Source organism: Mus pahari, chromosome 8 (genome assembly GCF_900095145.1).
Source record: "Mus pahari chromosome 8, PAHARI_EIJ_v1.1, whole genome shotgun sequence".
NCBI lineage: Eukaryota > Metazoa > Chordata > Mammalia > Rodentia > Muridae > Mus > Mus pahari.
In genome coordinates, this window is record NC_034597.1 from 111,325,408 (window position 1) to 111,335,450 (window position 10,043).

General features: G+C 39.9%; 1 protein-coding gene across 4 annotated transcripts in view; it reads right to left on the minus strand.

The window, feature by feature from the left end:
- Window positions 1-10,043, minus strand: part of Fgf14 (fibroblast growth factor 14) — a 626,226-nt gene that overhangs the window by 554,786 nt on the left and 61,397 nt on the right. The window lies entirely within an intron of this gene.

The following is a 10,043-nucleotide window of genomic DNA, read 5'->3' on the forward strand; positions in this document are numbered from 1 at the left end:
TATATATATATATATATATATATATATGTGTGTGTGTGTGTGTGTGTGTGTGTGTGTGTGTGTGTGTGCGCGTTAGTATATATGTGAAGTAAAATTTTTCTTTCCATCTTAACCTGACAGGGCTGTCACATATGTGGGATGCTTACTGTTTGAAAACAATGTCAGATGTGCCTGATTTATAACTGGAAAGTCAGTTTGGGTCTGTGAGAGTGAGTCATGGGTTGGTAAATGAGGTAAGAAGAGGATCTTTATTCCAAACAAAAAGAAGCTTGGCCATGAAGAAGTTCAACCTGATACCAACTCTTCATCTGAAGATTAAATGTTTGTTAAAGCTTATGCTATTTTCTTAAACTGAACCCCAGGATTTTTATTGTAAGAATCAAAGTTCTGGGTGTCACCCAAGAAGAGGATCCTGATATTTCCATACAGCTGGAATTCAAAGACATTGTCAGCAACATTTCTATTTATGATTTTCTGTGTTTTATGATGAGAAATGTAAACAGTCACCAACTAGATACCAAAAATACTTAATCCAGTGATAATGAAAGTAGAATATATAGGAGTTAATAAATAATACTTCTTCTAAGTCTGCTGCTGTCCATCCAGTGCCAACATTTATTCCCTAGCAACACACTTACATACATGACTTTTCTGAGGCATGACTTAGTCATTTATTACATGACTTCCCAAAGTATGAAGGACTCCTACCAAAGAAAACACTCAATAGCTGCCACAGGATGTTGCTTATGTGCTGGGTCTGAGAGAAGCAGCCATTGATTTATTTTCACTGCTTTGCCTGGCTAAAAGCACTTCAATAGAAAAAGTACACGCCAGATCACTGCTTGGCATGCCTGGTAGTCATAGAAGCCCATATTGAGGCCATCTGCTCAGGTCCTATGCTCTCCAAACACACACAGAAAGATGATGTCAAAAAGAGTGTGCTCCATCTATATGAAAGAGCTACCTGAGGTAAACCATAAGACCCAACAGAGCAACCCACCCACTCAGCTGCTCTTTTCACATCCAGAACTAATTATGTCATAGATTGATGTTGGAACAATTGTTTTGAGGTTGATTTTCCTAGGCAACCTAGGATAATTTGATTGAACCTGTAGATCTTGTTCTGATAGTCACCCAGGTAGATAGTGCCAGTGATTCAATGCAAATATCCATTGCAAAGCAATCCTGCCAAGTGAAACCTGCCTCAACATTGTGCTTAGTGCCTCCCTCATGAAGTGTTAGTGTCCCTTCAAAATCAGCTGTCTGCAACAAAGCATGCCAGTGAATACACCCTCCAAAAATAGCACAGTCATGTTGTATCTTTGCTCAGTGAAATAAAGCCAAATGAGATGTTCTGTTTCACCTCAACATCACCCTGTTGTGCAAAGATTCATGCTCTGTTGCAGAGAACTGCCAGTCATGACAGAGAAGGCTGGAATTACAGCACACATTCCTATAAATTTTCTTTGAAGAGAATTCTAACTTCATGTTACACAGACAGTATTTATTTATAAACTCTATGCAGGTGACTTAGCTTTAGAAGATATTCCAAAATATGTTTGGTTTTTTTTGTGCCTAAAATGTGTTTTCTTTGCGGGGGGGAGCAGGTAAGTAAGAAAACAATTTATGTTGTTCAAAGGAATTCTATCTGATTTCTAAAGTGGAAACAGATATATAAGTAAACATACAATAAATAATAACGTAACTAAAATCTGCCATGCACAGCTCAGGTTTAAAACTTTGTAAGTCAATTTTACATTGGTCTCGATATCTCATTCTCTCTCTGTCTCTGTCTGTCTCTGTCTCTGTCTATCTGTGTGTGTGTGTGTGTGTGTGTGTGTGTGTGTGTGTGTTTGTCCATCTCTTTCCTCCTCTCTCTCCCTTCAATATCTTGCTCCCAATCCTATTTTTCTCCTTTTACTCTTGTCAGTCTTTCATCTTCCTCCACTCATCTCTTTCTCTGCAACCATCACATATGTATTAACTTACAATGGCAATAATTAGAATTTTTCAACATCATGTTGGTGCAAACATGAAACAAATTCAGAAAAAATTGCATTTCCAATGGTAGTGTCTTCTTTTTATAGAAAACTTTGAGATGAACATGTTAAGGATGGCCTAGAGTTTTTTCACAGTAACACACATGTTAATGAAAGAACATCAAAAAATAGGGCCACTCCTTGGTCCTGTGGGGAATGCCCACATAATACACATGTGATGGTTGCAGAGAAAGAGATGAGTGGAAGGGCCAGGGCCAGGAAGTGGGAGTGGGTGGGTTGGGGAGCAAAGGGATAAGGTGAGGGGATAGGGGATTTTTGGAAGGGAAACTAGGAAAGGGGACAACATTTGAAATGTAAATAAAGAAAATATATAACAATAATAATAATTAATAATAATCACAATAAAAGAAATAGGGCCACTTGGGTAGCTGTGTTACTGATACACCCAACAAAGTACCTGTTTTCAAGCTACACTAAAACCTTAATGGATCAGGTGCCCTCTCTAATAAGAAGCCAGTTTCAGAGTCATTAACATGCCTGTGTTCTTCACTTCCTATGTCCTTTACAGTATAAATCTACATTCCTATCAGTGTGTGCCCATGTCCATTTCTTCTGGGCACTTTCTGAACCTCTGAACATGTAAACTAATTTATGACTTGATAATAGTTTTCTTTTTATTAAATTATTTTATTTATTTGTTGGAGGTGGTATTATGTGTGTGTGTGTGTGTGTGTGTGTGTGTGATTCTCTTCTTTTGGGTTTGTTATGAAATGATTAATTTCTTGTGTTTTTCTTGGGTGTAGTTAACCTCCTTGTGTTAGAGCTTTTTTTTCTAGTATCCTCTGTAGGGTTGTATTAGAAAGTATTTATTTAAATTTGGTTTTGTCATAGAATATCTTGGTTTCTCCATCTATGGTGATTGAAAGTTTTGCTGGGTATAGTAGCCTAGCCTAACATCTGGAAGACCACTGGATACCACACATTTCTCTCTCTCTCTCTCTCTCTCTCTCTCTCTCTCTCTCTCTCTTCTCTCTCTCTCTCTCTTCTCTCTCTCTTTCCTATCTCTCTCTCTCTCTCTCTCTCTCTCTCCCTTCCTCCTTCCCTCCCCCCTCTTTCTTTTTTCTTTCTTCTTTCTTTCTTTCTTTCTTTCTTTCTTTCTTTTTTTTTTGATATTTTCTTCATTTATATTTCAAATGTTAACCCCTTTCCCACCCATCCCCGGAAAACCCCTATCCCATCCCCTCTGCTCCTGCTTCTATGAGAATGTTCCCCCACTACCCCCTGACCCCCACCCACCTCCACTTCCAAGCCCCCATCCACTCCACCACCCCTGCCCCCTGCCCCCTGCCCCCTGCCCTGCCATTCCCCTATACTGCAGCATCAAGCATTCATAGGACGAATGGGCCTCTCCTCCCATTGATGCCTGACAAGACCATCTTCTGCTATATATTCGACTGGAGCCATGGATCCCTCCATTTGTACTCTTCGGTTGGTGGTTTAGTCCCTGGGAGCTCTGGGGGCTGGGGGACTGGTTGGTTGATATTGTTGTTCTTCCTATGGAGTTACAAACCCCTTCAGCTCTTTCAGTCATTTCACTAACTCCCCATTATTGACCCCACGCTCAGTCCAATGGTTGGGTGTGAACATCCACCTCTGTACTTCTCAGGCTCTGGCAGAGCCTCTTAGGAGACAGCTATTATCAAGAAATGCTTCTGCAGCAAGCATTTCTTAGCATCCACAATAATGTCTGAGTTTGATGACTGTATACAGACAGGACAGAGCCCCAAGTGGGGCAGTCTCTGGATGGCCTTTCCTTCAGTCTCTGCTCTACACTTTGGCTCCATATTTCCTCCCATAAGTATTTTTTTCCTCCCTCTGAGAAAGGCTGAAGTATCCACACTGTAGTCTTCCTTCTTCTTGAGCTTCATGAGGTCTGTGAATTGTATTTTGGGTATTCCAAGCTTTTTGAACTAATATCCACTTATCAGTGAGTGCATACCATGTGTGTTCTTTTGTGGCTGGGTTACCTCACTCAGGATGATATTTTCTAGTTCCATCCATTTGCCTGCAAATTTCATGAAGTCATTGTTTTTAATAGCTGAGTAAGTACTCCATTGTATAAATGTACCACATTTTCTGTATCCATTCCTCTGTTGAAGGACATCTAGGATCTTTGTAGTTTCTGGATATTATAAATAAGGCCACTATGAAGACATCCAATAGAGGTCTAATATTCAATATATACAAAGAACTAAAGAAGATAGACCCAGAGAACTAAACAACCCTATTAAAAATGGGGTACAGGGCTAAACAAAGAATTCTCAACTGAGGAATATTGGATGACTGAGAAGCACCTAAAGAAATGTTGAACATCCTTAGTCATCAGGGAAATGNAAATCAAAACAATCCTGAGATTCTACCTCACACCAGTCAGAATGGCTAAGGTCAAAAACTCAGGTGACAGCAGATGCTGGCAAGGATGTGGAGAAAAAGGAACATTCCTCCATTGTTGGTGGGATTGAAAGCTGGTACAACCACTCTGGAAATCAGTCTGATGGTTCCTCAGAAAATTGGACATAGTATTCCTCTCCTTGGCATATGCCCAAAAGATGCTCCAATATATAACATCTGTGGTTTCTTAGAGTCTGTAAGACAGGACCTGGGTGACCTTTGAGGTCTGAGATGCTGAATCTATGCCTAGTGTAGCAGTCTTTTATTGCTGCTTGATGATCAAAGTGTAGAACTCTCAGTTCTTTCTCCAGCACCATCTCTGCCTTCATGCTGTCATACTTCCAGCAATGATGATAATGGGCTAAACCTCTGAACTGTAGGCCATCTCCAATTAAATTATTTTTCTTTATAAGAGTTGCTGAGGTTATGGTGTCTCTTTTTTTCAAATTTTATTAGGTATTTACTTCATTTACATTTCAAATGCTAGCCCCCAAATCCCCTATACCCTCGCCCCCCTGCTCCCCTACCCACCCACTCCCCCTTCTTGGCCCTGGTGTTCCCATGTACTGGGGCATATAAAGTTTGCAAGGCCAAGGGGCCTCTCTTCCCAATGATGGCTGACTAGGCCATCTTCTGCTGCATATGCAGCTAGGGACACAAGCTCTGGGGGTACTGGTTAGTTCCTATTGTTGTTCCACCTATAGGGTTGCAGACACCTTCAGCTCCTTGGGTACTTTCTCTAGCTCCTCCATTGGGGGCCCTGTGTTCCATCCAATAGATGACTGTGAGCATCCACTTTTGTGTTTGCCAGGCACTGGCATAGCCTCACAAGAGACAGCTATATCAGGGTCCTTTCAGCAAAATCTTGCTGGCGTATGCAACAGTGTCTGCATTTGGTGGCTGATTATGGGATGGACCCCTGGGTGGGACAGTTTTTGGATGGTCCATCCTTTGGTCTCAGCTCCAAACTTTGTCTCTGTAACCCCTTCCATGGGAGTTTTGTTCCCAATTCTAAGAAGGGGCAAAGTGTCCACATTTTGGTCTTCGTTCTTCTTGAGTTTCATATGTGTCTCTTCACAGCAATAAAACCCTTAAGTAAGACACATTGTCTCAGTTGTCCCTCCAGAAATCACCATAGTAAGAGGTAACATTAAGCCCTAAAGCTAAATGGTCCCATGTTTTAAAACATGAAAGAAATTTTCAGCATGGGCTAAATGATTCATAACACTTCCTACAAAGTGAATTTTTTGTTTGGGTGGAATGGGGTGGAGGTGAAATAAAGGTTAATGATCTGTTTAATTCACTTAAAATGGATAAAATGTAAACATTGTCTTCAAATTCCTATTGTGCTCTACTCTTAGACAGATTCCATGGAATGTAGTTCATTTACCATCATGCCCAATAGGGGAAAGGTATTTCTTGCTGATTATATTGAGTTTAATGCAAATTGATCCAGGCTCACTTCTGCAATTTTCACAAATTCATTAGAGAAGCATGTGATTTCGGGTTAGATTTGATATGTTCCATATAAAATTTTTTCTTTGAGAGAATGAAAGAAAGGAAAACATAGTGTAAATATTATTATTTATTCCCTTGCTTTTATTTTGGACTATACCTAGGATTGTCATCTAACCTTTGTCCTCATAAAATAAATTCTCCCTCCACCTCCACAATTTCTCTATTTCTTTTTCATTCATGCACAGGTGTGCCCATACACACACACACACACACACACACACACACACACACCAAATAAGAGGTTCATCATAGATGTTTTACAAATTATTGTAAGTTCTTTATATTATAACCTTACAATATATACCAAAATACCTTGGAATTTAAAACTTCAATAATGCAGTGTCATAATATTGGTCTTTATGAAAAATGATGGTTTCTAGCTCTGAAATAGTTAGATGAATCTTGCATTACTCTTTGTGAAGAGAAATAAAGTATAATGCTCAACAAACAAACCTTAAAATCAATACACAGGTCAAAAAAGCAATAGTAAGATGCAAAGGCTTTCATATCATCATAGCTGAAGTTCCTTCAAGAAGACAAGATAATCTTTTAAATTACTATGATGAGTGTATGTCTATGAGTTCTTGGAGTCTATAATAAAATGGGAGGAGGCAGGGATTCATTCAGGTCAGGACCAGCTGTGCTCCATCTCCCGTTCGAACCCAGTGGAGGCTCCAAAGGTCCCCAGAGGACTGTCCACACTGCAGGGCCCCTAGCACAGCCAGGGCCTCGATATCACTGGTGAGTGGAAAGCAACATCAGTTCCAAAGAATCCCAGAGGGTCTTGTGCCAGCAGGAAAAGGGACAAAGGAACCCTGCCCGACCAGAGGCAGGGATTCATTCTGATCCGGGCCAGCTGCGCACCATCTTCCACACAAACATGGCAGAGACTCCAAAGGTCCCCATAGGACTCTCAACACCTCAGGCCCCCCAGCACACCAAGGACCTTGGGTGGCAGAAGCAACAGAGCTTCTTGGATAGGGTTCTTTTGGGCATTCATCCTCAGCCAGGAGGCTGAGCTGAGACCCAGACCCCAGGGCACCTTTCTTGCCAGAGGAGAGTCTGCTTCCAGGGAGGACTCTGACTCAAGGGCTCAGAAAGTGGATCAGAGCTCCAGACTTCAGTACACCTTCTCTGCAAGAGGAGAGCTTGCATGCAGAGAGTGCTCTGACCACTGGGACTCAGGTAAGAGTTGGACTCCCAGGAGTGCTGACAGAGGCTAACAGAATCACAGGAGGAACAAGCTCCACCCAGAAACAGCTAGTTCATTTAACACCAGAGATTACCAGAAGGCAAAAGGCAAGCTTAAGAATATTACTAACAGAAAGCAAGACCAGTGGGCATCATCAGAACCTAGTACGTCCACCACAGAGAGTTCTGGATACCCCAACACACCCAAAAAGCAAGACTGGGATTTAAAATCATGTCTCATGATGGTGGTAGAGAATTTTAATAACTAACTCACTTAAAGAAATACAGGAGAACATGGTGAAACAGGTGGAAGCCCTTAAAGAATTACAGGAAAACACTGCTGAACAAGTAGAAGTCCTTAAAGAGGAAACACAAAAATTCCTTCAAGAGTTACAGGAAAACAGAACCAAACAGATAATGGAATTGAACACAACCGTCCAAGATCTAAAAATGGAAGTAGAAACAATAAAGAAAACCCAAAGGGAGACAATTCTGAATGTAGAAACTCTAGGAAAGAAATCAGGAACCATAGATGAGAGCATCAGCAACAAAATAAAAGAGATAGAAGAGAGAATATCAGGTGCAGAAGATTCCATAGAAAGCATGGACACAACAATCAAAGAAAATGCAAAATCAAAAAATGATTCTAACTCAAAATATCCAGGAAATCCAGGACACAATGAGAAGACCAAGCCTACGAATAATAGGAGTACATGAGGATGAAGATTTTCAACTTAAAGGGCCAATAAATATCTTCAGCAAAATTATAGAAGAAAACTTCCCAAACCTAAAGAAAGAGATGCCCATGAACATACAAGAAGCCTACAGAACTCCAAATAGACTGGACCAGAAAAGAAATTTCTCCCAACACATTATAATCAGAATAACAAATGCACTAAATAAAGACAGAATATTAAAAGCAGTAAATGAAAAAGGTAAAGTAACATATAAAGGCAAACCTATTAGAATTACACCAGACTTCTCACCAGAGACTATGAAAGCCAGAAGATCCTAGACAGATGTTATACAAATGACAGCCCAGACAACTATACCCAGCAAAACTATCAATTACCATAGATGGAGAAACCAAGGTATCCATGACAAAATCAAATTCACACAACATCTTTTCATGAATCCAGCCCTTCAAATGATAATAAAAGGAAAACTCCAACACAAGGACAGAAATTACACCCTAGAAAAAGCAAGAAAATACTCCTTCAACGAACTTAAAGGAAGACAGCCGCAAGAACAGAACCCCAAGTCTAACAACAAAAATAAGAGGAACCAATAATTCCTTTTCCTTAATATCTATTCATATCAATGGATTCAATTCCCCAATAAAAAGACATAGACTAACAGACTGGCTACGCAAACAGGACTCAACATTTTGCTGCATACAGGAAACCCACCTCAGGAACGAAGACAGATACTACCTCACAGTAAAAGGCTGGAAAACAATTTTCCAAGCAAATGGTCCAAAGAAACAAGCTGGAGTAGCCATTCTAATATTGAATAAAATTGACTTCCTATGCAAAGCTATCAAAAAACTCAAGGAGGGGCACTTCATACTCATCAAAGGTAAAATCTTCCAAGATGAACTCTCAATTCTGAATATCTATGCTCCAAAATGCAAGGGCAGCCACATTCATTAAGGAAACTTTAGTAAAGCTCAAAGGACACATTGAACCTCACACAATAATAGTGGGAGAATTCAACACCCCACTTTCATCAATGCACAGATCCTGGAAACAGAAACTAAACAGAGACACATTGAAACTAACAGAAGTTTTGAAAGAAATGGATTTAACAGATATCTACAGAACATTTAATCCTAAAACAAAAGGTTATACCTTCTTCTCAGCACCTCATGGTACCTCCTCCAAGATTGACCATATGATTGGTCACAAAACAGGCCTCAACAGATACAAAAATATTGAAATTATCCCATGCATCCTATCAGATCACCATGGACTAAGGCTGATCTTCAATAAAAACATAAATAATAGAAAGCCAACATTCACGTGGAAGCTGAATAACACACTGCTCAATGATAATTTGGTCAAGGAAGAAATAAAGAGAGATTAAAGACTTTTTAGAGTTTAATGAAAATGAAGCCACAACATACCCAAACTTATGGGACACAATGAAAGCAGTCCTAAGAGGAAAATTCATAGCTCTGAGGGCTACCAAAAAGAAACTAGACAGAGCATACACTAGCAACTTAACAGCACACCTAAAAGCTGCAAAACATAAGGAAGCAAATTCACTCAAGAGGAGTAGACGGCAGGAAGTATCCAAACACAGGGCTGAAATCAACCAAGTAGAAACAAAAAGAACTATTCAAAGAATCAACCAAACCAGGACCTGTTTCTTTGAGAAAATCATCAACACAGATAAACCCTTAGCCAGACTAACTAGAGGGCACAGGGACAGTATCCTAATTTTAAAAAATCAGAAATGAAAAGAGAGACATNNCAACAGAACCTGAGGAAATTCAAAACATCATCAGATCCTACTACAAAAGGCTATAATCAACAAAACTGGAAAACCCGGATGAAATGAACAATTTCCTAGACAGATACCAGGTACCAAAGTTAAATCAGGATCAGATTAACTATCTAAACAGTCCCATATCCCCTAAAGAAATAGAAGCAGTCATTGATAGTCTCCCAACCAAAAAAAGCCCAAGACCAGATGGGTTTAGTGCAGAGTTCTATCAGTCCTTTAAAGAAGACCTAATCCCAATTCTTCTCAAACTATTCCACAAAATAGAAACAGAAAGAGCTCTACCCACTTCATTCTATGAAACCACAATTACTCTGATAACTAAACCATGTAAAGACCCAACAAAGAAAGAGAACTTCAGACCATTTCCCTTATGAA